This window comes from Equus asinus, chromosome 2, assembly GCF_041296235.1.
Source record: "Equus asinus isolate D_3611 breed Donkey chromosome 2, EquAss-T2T_v2, whole genome shotgun sequence".
In the NCBI taxonomy this organism is placed as follows: Eukaryota; Metazoa; Chordata; class Mammalia; order Perissodactyla; family Equidae; genus Equus; species Equus asinus.
In genome coordinates, this window is record NC_091791.1 from 89,923,495 (window position 1) to 89,941,484 (window position 17,990).

A 17,990-nucleotide genomic window follows, 5' to 3' on the forward strand; every position below is an offset into this window, starting at 1 on the left:
GAAAAAGAAAGAAGAATGAACATTTACTGAGAGCCTTCTATGTGCTAGACACTGCATGAATTTTCTCATTTAATGCTCATAGCCACCCTGCAAGATATTAGTCTTGTCTTTTAGAGGAAAAAACAAGTTTTGAGAAACGAAGTAACTTTTCTAAGGTCACATAGCTAGTAAAGAAGTAGGGCCAAGGTTCAGACTGAGACGTCAATTATCACAACATTCCACGGCACTGAATGCTGTCCGTTTCTTAACTTGTCAAGAAACTTTTGTAAAAAATAAATAAAATAATAATATTAGAGGACAGAAAGCAGAGTAAAATAGTGGTTTGGATTATAAACTGTTTTAGTACCTCAAAAAGACTGTAGGGTGATGTTGCCTTTTTAAAAATTGCTAGGAAGCTCATCGCAAAAGAGAATATAAAATGCTTGGAAGTCAAATAATAGGATTTCAAGTAGAAAAAAGTAACAAATGAATATAAAATTTAATATTATCATCAGAGAACTAAGTTTAAAAAAAAAAAAAAAACTAGTTCTATTCTAAAACAGTGGTGTTTAAAAAAACTGCAGATCCCCAGTGTAGGCTGGTTCAAGGCAGCACTCCCAGAATTAAGTCTATGCAAGATTAATCCCTATAAAAATAGTGAGAGACAATGCATTGCCAGAGTCAAACCAGTTTGCTTACTGGTTACAAATAGTAAGTGCAGTGCATTGAAACTCTCTGGAGCCAGGCCCTCTGGGTTTGAGCCCCGGCTCTTCCACCTACCGGCCTCGCCACGTGACCCTGAGCAATGTTACTTCGCCACTCTGCACCTCAGTTTTCTCATCTGTAAAAAAGGAGAAACCATAGGAGATGGAGTTGTTGTAAAGTTAGAAAGATTAATCCATGTGGGGTTGTTAGAACAGAGCCTTAAAATACTAAGTGCTCAATAAACGGGTTAAATCAGTAGGAGCGATATCATTTCTCCGAGCCTGTATTTAAAGCTGATGACAGCTGACGTTCACTGGGACTCGCCAGGGGGAAAGGATACAGTGTGCAGCCTCCCAAAGTGACATGATGGGACCCCCTTTTTCACAGACCATCCCTCAAGAAAACTGGTTAAGGACTTAAAAAAAAGCCCAAAAAACAAAAACACCATACTCTGAGAAATAAGAGAGAATTCCATCAGTTAAACAAGATCTGTTTAAAAACAAAAACAAAGTTAGAGCTTCCCGGCTGGTGAACACCTCAAGGTACTGAGAGGGTGACAGGTCCACGGAGGGTGTGGGAGCCCTGCCCCTTCCCCAGACCTCACCCTACGCAGCTCTTCTATCTGGCTATTGCTGAGCTGTATCCCCAAACTGTATCCTAAGAATAAGCTGGTAATATCTACTTGTGGATTCCAGCACATGGATCCAGTGCCTAGAATCTGTACACACAGTGGGATGGGACATACTCCCTTTCCCATTCTCACAGTCCTCAGTGGCTTCAGGGGACCGTCTGCCTCATCACAGCAGTCATTTAATTATCCAAGACGCCATGTGAACCTTTTGAGTCACCATCTAGCCTGGAACCATTTGGATAAGGACAAGAATGTTTTCTATTATCAAAATATCGCTGTCTAGGGGCTGGCTGCTGGTGTAGTGGTTAAGTTAGCACGCACTGCTTTGGTGGCCCAGGGTTCATGGTTCGGATCCCAGGCGCAGCCCTACACGCCACTCATCAGCCATGCTGTGGCAGTGACCCACATACAAAGTAGAGGAAGACTGGCACAGATGTTAGCTCAGGGCCAATCTTCCTCACCTAAAAAAAAAAAAAGATATGGCCATCCATCTAAGTCTCATATCCACTGTATAGACTCGAAGTCAATATTCAAGTGATGGTGTTTTTCCTCTTTGTTCTTTATGGTAACCATTTGTGAAATTTACAATCACTACTGGAAATGCCAATTGTGCTACCCTTCCATTTAGAATTTTTTCTAAGCAATAAGCGTCAGGATCTTCAGACACGCTTATACCCTTTGATCAAAAAATCCATTTCCAAGAATCTATCCTACAGAAATAAATAAGAATACAAGATGAAACTTTTAAACAAACATATATATTGCAATATTGTTTAATATTCTGGAAAATTAGAAATACTCAAAAAGTCTAATTTCAGGGGAAGGATTAAGTAAAGAGTGGTACATTAGTTGTATTATGCAGTCATTAAATGATGTTTTAAAGGTTATGAATAACGCCATGTGAAAAAGTGGGTTACAAATTTATGTTTACAGTATAAGCATAATTATCTAAAACAAACAAACCAATACACCAAATAATCAAAATTTAAGATAAAAACTAAATCTAGAGTGAAATACACCAAAATGTCAACTGTGGTTGATTTGAGCCATAAGTGACCTTTCTTCCTACTATTCCATATTTTCTAAGTTTCCTTTACTGAGTATATCTTACTGTTAAAATGTTTTTTAAAGATTCAAAAGAAAAAAGTCAAATTTTATCCCCAAAATTTTCCTTAACTCTTACTTGCTACCACCTGCCTTTGAGCTGAAGTTCTCGTAGAAGACAAAAGAAACCAGGCGAGGCAAATGGGCCTGGTGGTTAAAGAGATGGGAAAATTATGAAATAGGATTTCTTTCAATGGTTATCTATTATTTTGTGAGAGGCAGAGATGGTCAAAGATATAATGAAGTCATATTTTCTGCTGGCAAAATTGTTGTCAATTAACAGAGAGAAATTAAACACAATATTTCTTAGTGTTCTGTGAACCCCATGTATCATGACTCTAAGTAGTCCATGACTTTAGGAAGTTGGAAAGTATGTTTTAAATATGCTAAAGATTAATGTAATGTAGGCTTTGGTGCTAAGAAAAGCATTTGGGGAGAGGTAAAATCTTCAGAGTATTATTTTGTAACTTTATAAATTTACACATTTTCTAATTCCAAAAATAGATGTTTAATACGTAATATTTCGGGTTATACATTCTAACTTAAAGATGATTTAAATATCACTCCAATATTATTAAATGTACACGCCTTGGAAAGGATGACGAATCATTTATATGGTTAATCCCTCCTTTTGGGACTCCACTCCCCCTCAACCTGGCATCAAGCTTTGCAAAGGCCTGAAGATTTAGTGATTTCTCACCCCAGTGTGGACCCACTCCACCCGCCTACCCACCCCCGAGAGACAATGAGTCAAGGCCAAAAGATCAAGAGAGCATCAGTCACTTCCATCTCCACCTCTCTCCTCCTCCGGTGCTAAGGCTAGCCAAAGAGGAAAACAGCTCCCTGCCAGGCTTCTCCACAGCATGCTGAGCAAAGGCCACAGGCTGTGGAACACTGCTCAGCAGACCTGAAAGCAATGAAGTCATCCAGCGTTTGCAGAACCCAGGAGCTCAGTCTGTCAGCATCGACACATCTTCCCACGGAATTAACAAAAATGTTGACATCAGCTGAGACCACCAGGTCCTTCATCATCACCACAGTCATGCAAAATGGAAGTCCCTCCAATTAATTCCCCTTTCCTGTGGCATTCTCACCCCATTTCTGCCCTGCACGCTCCCCTCCCGGCCCCCGACCATCACACACCCTCCGACAGCCATCCTTCCAGCTCACCCTTCACACTGTTCCATTGTAGAGAAACACCCTAAACCCTGAACCAATTTGAGTAACATTCCAGCAGTCTTCTTGTCTAAACCAAAATCTGAGTGCAAGCTGCCCTTCCTCCCACTCAGCAAACGCAAAGCATGGAAGCCATGCTTTGATCACCAGCACAGCTCTCTGCCCTCTTTTGAGGGTATGTCATCTGTTGCCACCTCTCTCTCCTTGTTTCTGTCACCTATCGACCTCTTGGTTACTCTTCCACACTCACTACAGACTTTGGAACCGGGTTCAGAATCTTTCCACCCCTGTTTGGGCGCCATTCTGAGCAATCCACTTCCTGTGTAGCTGACCCCTGTAACACTCTAGCTTCACTGTTCCCTTATCTCCTCAGCTCCAGAACCTCCACCTTCTCTCCACTTCAGACACCTGTTCCATAGCCAGATCTTGCATTCGGTTTTAACCAGCAACCGTTCTTCCTATTTCATCTTTAATTTAATTTAATCTTAAATTCCAATATCTAATCTCAACCACTTCATATCCCAGCAGCTACTTTCAGGGTTTTGTGTGTGTGTGTGTGTGTGTGTGTGTGTGAGGAAGATTGTCCCTGAGCTCACATCTGTGCCAACCTTCATCTATTTTGTATTTGGGTCACCACCACAGCATGGTTTGATGAGTGATGTGTAGTTCCACGACCACAATCTGAACTGCGAACCACAGGCTGCCGAAGCGGAGGCGTGAACTTAACCACTATGCCACCAGCCAGCCCCTACTTTTGGTTTTCATTTGTTCCCTACACAGCCACAACTCAAGGGCCCATCACTTCAAACACTCTCACTACTGAAATCTCTTGCCTCCCTTTCTGCCACACTGGCCCAAAAAACCCAGATCAAGATCAATCCAGTTGTTCAACTTGTTTCCTCAGACACTCAGGTTGCTGAGCCCTGAGAGAGACAGAAAAAAATCACTCACACAACTACATATACCAGAGCCATGAAAAATGCGTTATTACAATTTTGTAAGGAATCCCATTCAGTTAGCCCTCTCATTTCCCTCAATGGCCTTCTCAAAATTCTCCCTTTACCCTCCAACTCTCCCCTCCAATCGCCATCTCCTTCCCTTATAATCTCAGCTGATGATGTTCCACTTCCCTGAAAAGATTCATCAAGTGTGTTGATGCCCCAAATTCCTCACCTCACCCGCCCAAACCCTCTTCTCCATAGACACCATCCCTTCCTTCTTTATTCCTACTGCAACGGGAACCACATTCCTATTCCTACTCAAACCCAGTATCTTCACTCCACTCCCTCTAATCTTAAGGATAATGTTCCATCAATCTCACACATGCCATCTTCTTTCTGTTTCTTCAACTTCTCCCTTTCTACGGACTTTTTCTGTTTTGCATATAAACATGTCAAAGTCTCTCTCATCTTGATACAACGTGCCCTCTATCTCCTATCTCACATTTCTGCATTTTTTTCATAACTAAGCTTTTTGAAATGAATGTCCTGACTTAGTGTTTCCACTCTCTCCCTATCACTCACTCTTCAGTCCTCGGCCACCTGGCATTTCTCTCTACCACAGAGGTCCCAATGAAACCTTCTATGGAAGACGATGGATGAGCTACCTACTGCTCTGTCATTATATTAGTTGACCTAGCTCCCACATCTGACACCACCAACTGCTCTTCTCTAAAATTTCTCAGTCTTCATTTAACAACATTTACTGAAAACCTACTTTATGATGAGAACTGGGGATAAAATGATGAACATGACACAGTCGTAGCCCTCAAGGACCTTAGAATCAAGTGGGGAAAGCTTCTACAATAATTCATGTTCTTCTTTGCACTTCGATCATTCCTTCCTTCCCCCGCTCAACCCTTAGATACTGATATTCTCCCAGGCCTCCCTTCTCTGCTCTTCTCGCATCCATCTCAGGATTACCGTATTTACACTACCTGTTCACTAATGATGACAAAGCACATATCTCTAGCTCAGAATTCTATCCTGAGTTCTGGACCCATTTACTCTCTATGAAAAGATACTGGTACTTGCATATCTTGCAATCTTGAGAGCGTCCTTTGATGTATAAAAGTTTTTCATTTTGATGAAGTCCAATTTTTTTCTCTGGCTGTTTGTGCTTTGGGTGTCACATTTAAAAAACCATGGTCTAATCTAAGATCATGAATATTTATACCTATGTTTTTTCCAAGAGTTCTATAGTTTCAGCTCTGATATTTAGGTCTTAAATCCACTGAAACCATAATTCTTGAAAGCTAAGAATTTCAATTGCCGTATCGAAGGGCTTTTTAAATTTTAAAATCATGGCTTTAAATATCACAAACCAAAGCAAGCAAACTTTGCTGGCAGAGTTTACCCAGAGGAGGTGGCCGGTGAGGATGAAAGTGCAAATCTCCCACAACAACTGAGGGGATATAAAACCCTGGGGAGGAGCACAAAGAGAAAGAGGAGGGCAGTAGACAGCTTAGATAGAAGCTCAGAATTCTTGCCTCCTGTCCCATCTGGGGCTAAGTCTTGGGGTTAGGAAAGGTGAGAAAAATCTTCAGGATATTTGTGAGGGAGGACCCAGAATAAAAGATAAATATGTTTTCCCTTAAGTTATGGACCAGGGACCTGCAAGCCTTTTAGCAAAACCTTGCACCTGACACTGCATCAGTGTGGCAGGGCAGCAATAGCCAATGACACGTCCAGACCATATGCCTGAAAAGCTGCCTCAGAGTATCACGCATGCCAGCATGATGGAGAAAGCATGAAAGAGTTTGATTTGGGCCAATGGGCCCCAAAGAGCCTGGGATTAAGGAGCACCCAGTAGGCATTGACCTGTTGACCAGAGGTCATGGCAGCAGCAGGGACATCAGAATCAAGATGCACCAGAGCAGACAGTGCTACTCAAGATTAAGCCAGGCAAGGCACAACTTAACAACCGCCAAGGACACAGGATGGCACAAAGAGGGGATGCCCCCCTCCTCAACGCCAGGAAAAATTATAAGACTCTCTATCAATAGCCTGCACCTCAGGAAAAAAAGGGGAGAGCTGGGTGGAAAAACAATATTTATCCAAAGGACTGATTCTTTACCCAAGGGTCTGAGTTAACCTGGAATTAACTAAGTTAAACCAGAAGCTACTGCCTTTATCCTAAATTGGCAAGATTGTTTTCCATGACCCAGTAGAAATAAGAAGCTCCAGAACTAAGGAAATTTTAGTTATAGAGGAATAAAGAAAGTTACGTCTTTGTACATTCATATTTGTTTACAATAACACTCCTCACCATCTAACCTCCCCACTAGAATGGAAGCTCTGTTCTTGTCTGTCTTGTTAACCATCCATACCAGGGTCTGGTCAATAATAGGTGCTCAATAAATAGTTCCTACATGAATGAATGAATCAGAGTAAACTGTGATAGACAAAAGAAACTGTAAAATCTTCTGATAAATGCAAGTATTAGAGAGCTCAAACAATTAAAAGTAGACAACCACCACATTTTAATTTGGATATCAAAGTCAAAGAAAACACCAAAAATAAGTTTTTGTTTTAAGAACAATGCAATTATAGAGTTTTAGAAAGATGGCATGTAAAATCATAGGGTGCTGTCTCCAGGCTAAAACCATTTAAAACAGAAACGAACAAATCCAAAAAAACGCCAAGACAAGTTTCTACAAAATTTAAAAAAAATAATTTTAAAGAAAGTGCACAGGAATAAAATTTGGCCTATAAAAACTTTACTGAAGAACAAAAGACTGTTTAAATATAATGGAAGATGCTCCATACTCTTTTATGATTAAACACTAATATATCAATTCTCCCCATATGAATCTATAAACCTAATGTAACTCCAAGGAGAATACAAAAGGCTTTTGTGTGTTCTTAAGTTAATCACGATCAATCTTAGACATACTTAAATATATAGATAACAACGTAAGTTCCAGTTTTCCAAAATGATGAGCTAGATTCAAGCCAACTCTTCCTATGACAACACTAGGTAAAATATAAAAAGCAAATTTTTTTTTTTTTAAAGATTTTATTTTTTTCCTTTTTCTCCCCAAAGCCCCCCAGTACATAGTTGTATATTCTTCGTTGTGGGTCCTTCTAGTTGTGGCATGTGGGACGCTGCCTCAGTGGTTTGATGAGCAGTGCCATGTTCGTGCCCAGGATTTGAACCAACGAAACACTGGGCCACCTGCAGCGGAGCGCGCGAAGTTAACCACTCGGCCATGGGGCCAGCCCCTAAAAAGCAAATTCTTAAAAGTCACTAAGTGATAACAAGGAGCAAGGAATTACCCAGCTAAAACTGTAAGAGAAGGGGCCGGCCCAGTGGCATAGTGGCTTAGTTCTCGTGCTCTACTTCAGTGGCCCAAGGTTCACAGGTTTGGATCCCGGGTGTGGACCCATACACCACTCATCAAGCCATTCTGTGGCAGTCACCTACATACAAAATAGAGGAAGACTGGCACAGATGTTAGCTCAGTGACAATCTTCCTCAAGCAAAAAGAAGAAGACTGGCAACAGATGTTAGCTGAGGGCCAATCTTCCTCACCAAATAAAACAAAACAAAAACACTGTAAGAGAAAACCACCAGGAATCTGGAGTAAGTTAGCACTGGAGCTGCTTTTGATCTGAGGGCATTTGATCATGAAGAGAAACATAAATTTTTGTTTGATGGTGTCATAGGGTATGGCGAACATAATTCAAAGCACAAGACCCACAGAGAGTATTCCCACAATAACCTGTAACCCTAAAGGGCAACACCCTCAGGGTAACAGTCATCGAAAGCAAACGAATCCCTGAAGTCTTGTAACCAAGGTTTGTAATGCTTGACGGAAGAGGGACTGCAAATCTTCAATTAAGGTGGCACTCTCCCTGACCCCAGGCATCCATACAATGAAGCACAAAAAAAATGAACACAAAAAGAGTAGATAAGAAACATGAAAGATAAAGTAAGGCAGGATAGAATGGGGTAGAGACAGGATTTGAAGAGATAACAATCGAAAATGTTCTAGAACCTATGAAAGATCCCCACCTCCAGATTCAAAAATCGCAAAGAACAAACAGAATAGAGGATACCAGTAAAGACAATAAATTGGTCCTATGAAGAGACACACCATCTGGTGAGCGGCCCTACCTGACCTCCAGCCATTCCTCCTCCTGTCTCACCCTCATTCCCCCACAGACACACATACACACACTCCTTCTGTTGGAAGAAGATGCCATCTAGGACTTTCACAGCTAGAGAGAAGTCAGTGCCTGGCTTCAAACTTCAAAGGACAGGCTGACTCTCCTGTGAGGGGCTAATGCAGCTGGTGACTTTCAGTTGATGCCAATACTCACTTACCATTCCGAAAATCCTACGTGCTTAAGAATTATGCTAAATCTACTCTTCCTTATGCTCTAAATGGAACCACAAAGCCTGGATGACAGCACATCTGTCTACAACATGGTTTACTGAATATTTGAAGCCCACTCTTGAGACCTACTGTTCAGAAAAAAAGATTCCCTTCAAAATATTACTGCTCACTGACAACCCACCTGGTCGCTGAGGAGCTCTAATGGAGATGTACAATGAGATGAATGTTGTTTTCATGCCCGCTAACACAACATCCACTCTGCAGCCCATGGATCAAGGAGTAACTTTGACTTTCAAGTCTTATGATTTAAGAAATACGTTTTGTAAGGTATAGCTGCCATAGATAGTGAGTCCTCTGATGGATCTGGACAAAGTAAATTGAAAACCTTCTGGAAATGTCTCACTATTCTAGATGCCATTAAGAACATTCATGATTCATGGGAAGAGGTCAAAATATCAACATTAACAGGAGTTTGGAAGAAGTTGATTCCAACCCTCATGGATGACTTGAAGGGGTTCAAGACTTCAGTGGAGGAAAAAATTGCAGATGTGGTGGAAACAGCAAGAGAACTAGAATTAGAAGTGGAGCCTGAAGACGTGACTGAATTGCTGCAACCTCATGATAAAACTTTAACAGATGAGAAGTTGCTTTTAATGGATGAGCAAGAAAGTGGTTTCTTGAGGTTGTATCTACTCCTGGTGAAAATGCTGTGAAGATTGGTGAAATGACAGCAAAGGATTTAGAATATGACATAAATTTCGTTGTTAAAGCAGTGGCGTTGTTTGGGAGGACTGACTCCAGTTTTGAAAGAAGTTGTACTGTGGGTGAAATGCTATCAAACAGCATTGCATGCTACAGAAAAACCGTTCATGAAAGGAAGAGTCATTTGATGCTGTGAACTTCATTTTCATCTTATTTTGAGAAATTGCCACAGCCACCCCAACCTTCAGGAACCGCCACCCTGATCAGTCAGCAACCACCACCATCGAGGCAAGACCCTCCACCAGCAAAAGATGATGACTTGCTGCAGGCCCACATGATGGCTAGCATGTTTTAGTAATAAAGCATTTTTTTTTTTAAAGATTTTTTTTTATTTTTTCCTTTTCCTCCCCAATGCCCCCCGGTACATAGTTGTATATTCTCCGTTGTGGGTTCTTCTAGTTGTGGCATGTGGGACGCCACCTCAGCATGGTTTGATGAGCAGTGCCATGTCCGCACCCAGGATTCGAACCAACGAAACACTGGGCCACCTGCAGCGGAGCGCGTGAACCTAACCACTCGGCCACGGGGCCAGGCCCAGTAATAAAGCATTTTTTTAAAATTGAGGTCACACTGGTTTACAATATTATATAAATTTCAGGTATGTATCATTATATTTTGACTTCTGTATAAACTGCATCTTATTGACCTCCGAAAGTCTAGTTGCCATCCATCACCATACATGTGCCCCTTTACCACTTTTGCCCTCCTCCAACCCCTTTCCCCTCTAGTAACCACCAACCTATTCTCCTTATCTGTGTGTTTACCTTCCACATATGAGTGAAGTCATACACCTTTCTCCATTTGACTTATTTCACTTAGCATAATACCCTCAAGGTCCATCCATGTTGTCAAAAATGGCAAGATTTTGTCTTTTATTTTATAGCTGAGTAGTACTGCATTTATATATATATGTATACACATATACATGCACCACATCTTCTTTATCCATTCATCCACTGATGGGCACTTAGGTTGCTTCCAAGTCTTGGCTATTGTGAATAATGCTGCAATGAACATAGGGGTGCATATATCTTTTCCAATTAGTGTTTTTGTGTTCTCTGGATAAATACCCAGAAGTGGGATAGCTGGATCATATGGTACTTCTATTTTTAATGTTTTGAGAAATCTCCATACTGCTTCCCATAGTGGCAGCACCAATTTACATTCCAACCAGCAATGCACGAGGGTTTCTTTTTCTCCACATCCTCTCCAACACTTGTCTTTTTCTTGTCTTTTTAATAATAGCCATTCTAATGGGTGTGATATAATATATCTCATTATAGTTTTGATTTACATTTCCCTAATAATTAGTGATGTTGAACATCTCTTCATGTGCCTGTTGGCCATCTGTATCTCTCCTTTGGAGACATGTCTGTTCAGACCCTCTGTCCGTTTTTTGATCAGGTTGTTGCTTTGTTGTTGGTGTTGAGTTGTATGAGTTCTTTTATATTTTGGATATTAACCCCTTATCAGATATATGATTTGTAAATATTTTATCTCAGTTGGTGGATTGTCTTTTCATTTTGTTGATGGTTTCCTTTGCTGTGCAGAAGCTTTTTACTTTGATGTAGTCCCATTTGTTTATTTTTTCTTTTGTTTCCCTTGCCTGAGGAGACATGATATTAAAAAGATATTGCTAAGACTGATGTCAGAGAGTGTACCGCTTATGTTTTCTTCTAGGAGATTTACAGCTTCGGGTCTTAAATTCAAGCCTTTAATCCATTTTGAGTCTATTTTTGTATATGGTGTAAGATAGTGGTCTACTTTCATTCTTTTGCACGTGGCTGTCCAGTATTGTCAGCCATTTATGGAAGAAACTTTCCTTTCTCTATTTTATGTTCTTGGCTCCTTTGTCAAATATTAGCTGTCTGTGATGTGTGTGTTTATTTCTGGGCTCTCAATTCTGTTCCACTGATTTGTGTGTCTATTTTTCTGTCAGTACCATGCTGTTGTGATTACTATAGCTTTCTAGTATATTTCGAAATTCGGGGGTGTGATACCTCCAGCTTTGTTCTTTTTTCTCAGGATTACTTCGGGTATTTGGGGTCTTTTGTTGTTCCATATAAATTTTCGGATTCTTTCTCCTATGTCTGTGAAAAATGTCATTGGGATTCTGACTGGGATTGCATTGAATCTGTAGATTACTTTAGGCAATATGGACATTTTAACTATGTTAATTCTTCCAATCCATGAGCATGGAATATCTTTCCATTTCTTTATGTCTTCTTCAATTTCTTTCAACAATGTCTTATAGTTTTCAGTGTACAGGTCTTCCACCTCCTTGGTTAAATTTATCCTTGGTATTCTATTCTTTTTGTCAAGATTGTAAATAGGATTGTATTCTTCTCTGTTAGTTTGTTGTTAGTACATAGAAATGCAACTAATTTTAGTATGTTGATTTTGTACCCTGCAACTTTACTGTGTTAATTATTTCTATAGTTCTCTGGTGGATTATTTAGGGTATTCTATATACAGAATCATGTCATCTTCAAACAGCATGTAGCATTTTTAAATTAAGGTATGTACATTGGTTTTCTTAAGACATGATGCTATGGCACACTTAATAGACTACAGTATGGTGTAAACACAACTTTCATATGCACTGAGAAACCAAAAAATTTGAGTGACTCACTTTATTGCAATAATCACTTTATTGCAGCGGTCTGGGACCAAACCCGCAGTATCTCTCATGTATGCTTGCAAACAGTTCATAAGTTTTAAATTGTGCACTGTTCTGAGCAGCGTGATGAAATCTCGTGCCATCCCACTCCATCCAGCCGGATGGATTCGCCAGAACGTGAATCATCCCTCTGCCCAGCATATCCACACTGCATGCTACACGCCTGTTAGTCTCTTGTAGCCATCTAGGTTATCAGATCAACTATTGTGGTATTGCAGTGCTTGTGTTCAAGTAACCCTTATTTTACTTAATAATGGCCCCAATGCGCAAGAGTAGTGATGCTGGCCATTTGCATATGCCAAAAAGAAGTTCTTGTTGTTAATCTCTTACTGTGTCTAATTTGTTAATTAAATTTTATCACAGGTATGCACGTATAGGATAGAAACATAGTATATATACGGTTTGGCAGCATCTGTAGTTTTAGGCATCCACTGGGGGTCTTAGAACATATCCCCCATGGACAAGGGGGGGCCTACTGCATGCCAAATAATTATTATTCAAAATAATTCCATTTTCTATCTGACCTAGAAAAAACACATGATGGTAGGGATCAATACTTGCTTTAATTTGAGCCTTTCATCACAAACTTCCGTCATTCTTGAAGTCCTGATACTTCTTCTCTCTCTGTATTAGCACTGACATACTGTTGCTCACCGACACTTCATTCTTTTTTTGTTTTAATAGGTCACCGGAACTTTCATTGTGGACGGCTGGCAATCTAAGATGGAATCCTTTTGTGCTTCATTGGTTTCAGCTGGCTCTCCAAGAATGCAGTCATAAAGATCCTACCTTTGATGAGGAAACTGAGGAGGACAAAGCTACGTAAAGGGCCCCTTTACGTAACCACCCCACGTATCTTCAAACAGTCTTCTCCCATGGCCAGGTAATAAGGTACAACTGAAACCTTACAATGTTGTAAACTATCATGAACTCAATAAAAACAAAAAGTTTTATCCCAAGCTGTGCTTCTGATAGTATGTTACCATAACACAGAGACTCCAGCAAGACTTTCACTTCTGCCCTCAGCACAGAGACAAGAAGAACTTCTAATTTCAACACAAAGGCCAGAGTAGTCCTCTAGTTAATTTAAGCCACTTGCCTCTGCGTTACACTGACAACAATAAGTTGTTGACGGCACCTTCCTCTGAAAATCTGTTGAAATTATTTGAGCACTTGATATTTCATTATCATTTCCCCGTTTTCCCCACAAGTTGAGGATGGGTTTCTGTTCTGTCCACTGGTCTGGCAACAGAGTAAACACCACAGCATGGAGTTATTGCCTTACAAACTGTCAATGGTAAAAAAAAATATTCAAAAAAAGGAGGCATAATCTTAAAACTGTCATTATCAAAGAAGATCTCAAATGGAACTTAATCTGGAAATTTCTCAATGTAGAGAATATGAAACACAATGATAGTTTCCAAACGGAATTGGAATCTGCAGACTTCAGGGGCTGGCCCCGTGGCTGAGTGGTTAAGTTCGCGTGTTCCCCTGCAGGCGGCCCAGTGTTTCGTTGGTTCGAATCCTGGGCACGGACATGGCACCGCTCATCAAACCGCGCTGAGGCAGCATCCCACATGCCACAACTAGAAGGACCCACAACAAAGAATACACAACTATGTACGGGGGGGCTTTGGGGAGAAAAAGGAAAAAAATAAAATCTTAAAAAAAAAAAAGAATCTGCAGATTTCTAAACGCAGAGAACATGAAACTGCAAGCATCATAATTCCCAGGGTCACATTTAAGAGTGTTTCACCCCTCTTAAACTGCACTTGTATTCTAAGGAAATAGATTATCACAGTAAGATGGCTCAGAGCAGGTCAGTATCTTCCGTGCAAATAGGGCAAACGGTGTCGGTTGCCAACTTTACAATTACTCCTTCCACCCTTCCTCCCTTGCTAGCAGAGCCTGTCTGTACTTCAGAAGCTCACAGTGCCAGAAAGTCCTCCTTCTAGCCTCCCTCACAGCAAGGGCACGGGCATATAACCCCGTCCTAGCCACTGCAGCCTAAGAGAGCTGAAGCTGGCTGGCAGGCCTTTGGAAAAGGTTTTCTCCACCAATAAAGCGGGATGCATGGGAGGAAACTGCTATTCTTCTACACAAGTACTTAGTTGCTCTGCATGTGACCCCTGGCACGGCTGTAGCACTCCTACAACCATGAGGAAAGCTATCACCAACTCACTGAGTGCAACACCGAGAAAAGCACTTGGGTCCCTGATGGTATCACTGAGCCCTGTACCAACAATGAAATACCCTTGCCTCCCGCTCCTTGTTTCATAATAGTTATCTTAGTTTATGGCTTTAGTCTAAGCCATTTTTATGCGGATATTGTTACTTGAGGGCCAAAGCATCCTAACCAACATAGCTAGCAAATATCTGTTCACGCCATGCTATCCGGATCAGGAAGTTAGGTGGCTGCTACTTAGCTGACTCCAGCCATCACCAGTGTCTCCACCTTAATCCCTCCCGCTTCATTCAGGTTTTTCTTTTCTACCTTTCACTAAGAAGCAACTCACTGTAATTATACTCGCATCTATACTTCCCAAGAAAGTCTGCAACTCTTCCATGATGGTCAATGGAAAGGTACTTTTTGCTTCTCCAGTCTATTTTTCAGTTATGTCTGCTTTGAATAGCATCACAGGCGTGTCCCAATTTTTAGCTTACACTTTCTTTCTTACTATTCAAATGCCAATTCCATATCGAAATCACAACAGATCTAAAATTTCCAGAGAGAAAATGCTAAAGATAGAACAAAGATTTGCTTTTATAGAGGGTCGTCCACACAGATCAATAAATGGAGCTGAATGACAAGCATCTGAATGATGAACAACTGAATGTGCCATTCTTTTTAAGGAAATACAGGAAAACAAAGGATATAAGGATATACAGGACATAAGAATATACAGGACATAAGGATATACAGGATATATAAGGAAAACAAAAAAATTAAAAAACAGCAAAAAGAGAGAGACATAATGAATTACATAGAGGAGTGTTCATAATCCTACCTCAGTAGTTAATTTTTAAGAGACCTCACTTGTTTCTTGCATGCTATGCTTACAGGGAATAAGATCCTACTATGATTTTTCATCTTTTACTCACAACATGGAAAGAACCCTCAAGCAAGAGTTGATAACACCTTTGTTGAATAGTATTCAGCAATGCAGCAACATGAAAACTTAAGCAAACTAGCCAAGCAGATATAACTGACATTTGATTTATTAGGAAAAAAAGAGTTTTTTAAGAGGAAAAACGCAACAAACCATGACATTTTCAGATCCTTTTCTTTGATATAGTTTTCTTTATCGTTTTTTGCTTATTACAAAAACATGTTCAGTAATGGGAAAAAAATCAAAATCACAAACTTTTCTGAAAATTAATTAGAAACAAAAAAGCAAATATTAGAAAAAATTGTCCTGAAAACCATGGCATAAAGCTTCTAAAACCAGTACATGGTGCACCAAAATTACCAATACTTAAAAAAAACAGAACTAGGGGATATTCTTTTTCAACCAAACTGCTGTTCGAGCCACATTGCTGTGATGACCAAACTGCTTTTAACCAAAGTGTATGCTCCCCTGCCTTTTCAAACCACGCTCTCCTTTATCTTCAGGCCTTTGCATATGGCCTTCCCTCAGCAAAGGATACTCTTCTCTCCCCACACCCATCTGGCTGATTATGAAGGACTGATAAGCACTTGTGAACTAAAACCTATTAAAATTAGTAACCTGAGGAAAAAAAAATCAAGATTTTTAGTTCCTTGTTTTAAAAACCCTTATTTAAAAACCTAAGTATTTGATCTGTGATACCATTTGGTTTCTTTATATCATTTTTAATACCTAGATAGGGTAACAGTTTATGTCAAATATGAACTAAGCAATTTCATAGGAAAACAAAATTCTGATTACTATTAAGTTCTTTCTAAGTTCAAATTCGCTACTCTTACTTTAGAAGGTAAAGTAGTCCTGAGATGAAGGAGTTTGAAAACTGATGTTCTGTGTAACAGGTTATTCACTATAGCCCTGCTGTAACTTCAACATATTGGAAACAATCTACAATTCTATTAATTATGGTACATCCATACAATGAAATACTATGCAAAAGTAAAAAAGAATGAGGAACAATGAGGAAGAAAAATAAAATAAAATAAAATACACCCAGATTGGAAAGGAAGAAGTAACATTCTTTCTATTTGCTAATGAGATGATCTTGTCTATAGACCCTACTAGAATAATTATCAGAACTAATAAATGAGTTCAGTAAGGTTGAAGCATAAAAGATCAATATGCAATAATCAATTGTATTTCTGTCCAATAAACAATCTGAAAATGAAGTTAAGAAAACAATTCCAGTGATAACAGCATCAAAAAGAATAAAATACTTAGCAATAAACTTAACAAAAGAAGTCCAAAGCTTACATTCTGAAAAGACAAAACATTGCTGAGAGAAATTTAAAAAGACCTAAATAAAGGAAAAATCTCACGTTCTTGAATCGGAAGATGCACTATTGTTAAAATGGCACTACTCCCCAAATCGATCTACAGAGTCAACATAGTCCCAATCAAAATTCCAGCTGGATTCTTTGCAGAAATTGACCACCTGATCCTAAAATTCATACAAAAATTCAAGAGACTCAGAATAACCAAACAATCTTGAAAAAGAAAAAAGTTGGAGGACTCACAAACTTCCCAATTTCAAAACTTACCACAAAGCTACAGTAATCAAGACAGTGTGGTACCAGCATAAGGATAGACACATGGACGAGTGGAAAAGAACTGAAGAGTCCAGAAATAAACCCTCACATTTAGGTCAACTGACTTTTGATAGAGTGTGAAGACATTTCAATGGGGAAGAAACAGTCTTTTGAACAAATGGGCTGGAACAAAGGGATATCCACAAGCAAAAGAAAGAAATTGGACTCCTTCCTCACTCTATATACAAAATTCAACTCAAAATGGATCAAAGACCTAAATGTAAAAGGTAAAACTATAAAACTCTTAGAAGAAAATATAGGTATAAGTCTTCACGACCTCCAATTAGATGATGATTTCTTAGACAAAAGCACAAGCAACAAAAGAAAACATTTATAAATTGAACTTCATCGAAATTAAACACTTTTGTGTTTCAAAGGACACTGTCAGAAAAGTGAAAAGAGACCCACAGAATGGAAGAAAACACTTGCAAATCATATATCTGTTAGGAGATTTGTATCTAGAATACATAAACAACTCTTACAACTCAACAATAAAAGACAAATAATCCAATTTAAAAATGAGACAAGGATGTGAACAGACATTTCTCCAAAAAAAGATACACAAATGATCAATGAGCACATGAAAAGATGTTCAATGTCATCAGCCGTCAAGGCAATGCAAACCAAAACCAAAATGAGCCACCACTTCACAGCAGATAATAACAAGTGTTGGGGAGGACAGGGAGAAGTGGAACCCTCATACAGTGCTGCTAAGAATTAAAATGGTGCAGCTGCGGTGGAAAACAGTTTGGCAGTTGCTCAAAAGGTTAAAAACACAGAGTTACCATAAGACCCAACAATTTCACTCCTCGGTATATATACCCAAGAGAACTGAAAACATACGTCTAAACAAAAACTT

The 17,990-nt window shown here is 39.6% G+C and overlaps 1 protein-coding gene across 4 annotated transcripts in view; it reads right to left on the reverse strand.

Annotated features, from left to right (window-relative positions):
- The window catches only part of SHLD2 (shieldin complex subunit 2), a 91,495-nt gene that overhangs the window by 70,754 nt on the left and 2,751 nt on the right, over positions 1–17,990 (reverse strand). The window contains exon 1 of one of the 4 annotated variants that reach the window (XM_070493591.1): positions 760–820. The exons of the other annotated variants lie outside the window; for them this stretch is intronic. The gene's annotated coding sequence lies outside the window, so the exon portion shown is untranslated. Of the gene's footprint in view, positions 1–759; positions 821–17,990 lie in introns of those variants that run through there. 4 annotated transcript variants of the gene reach the window in all.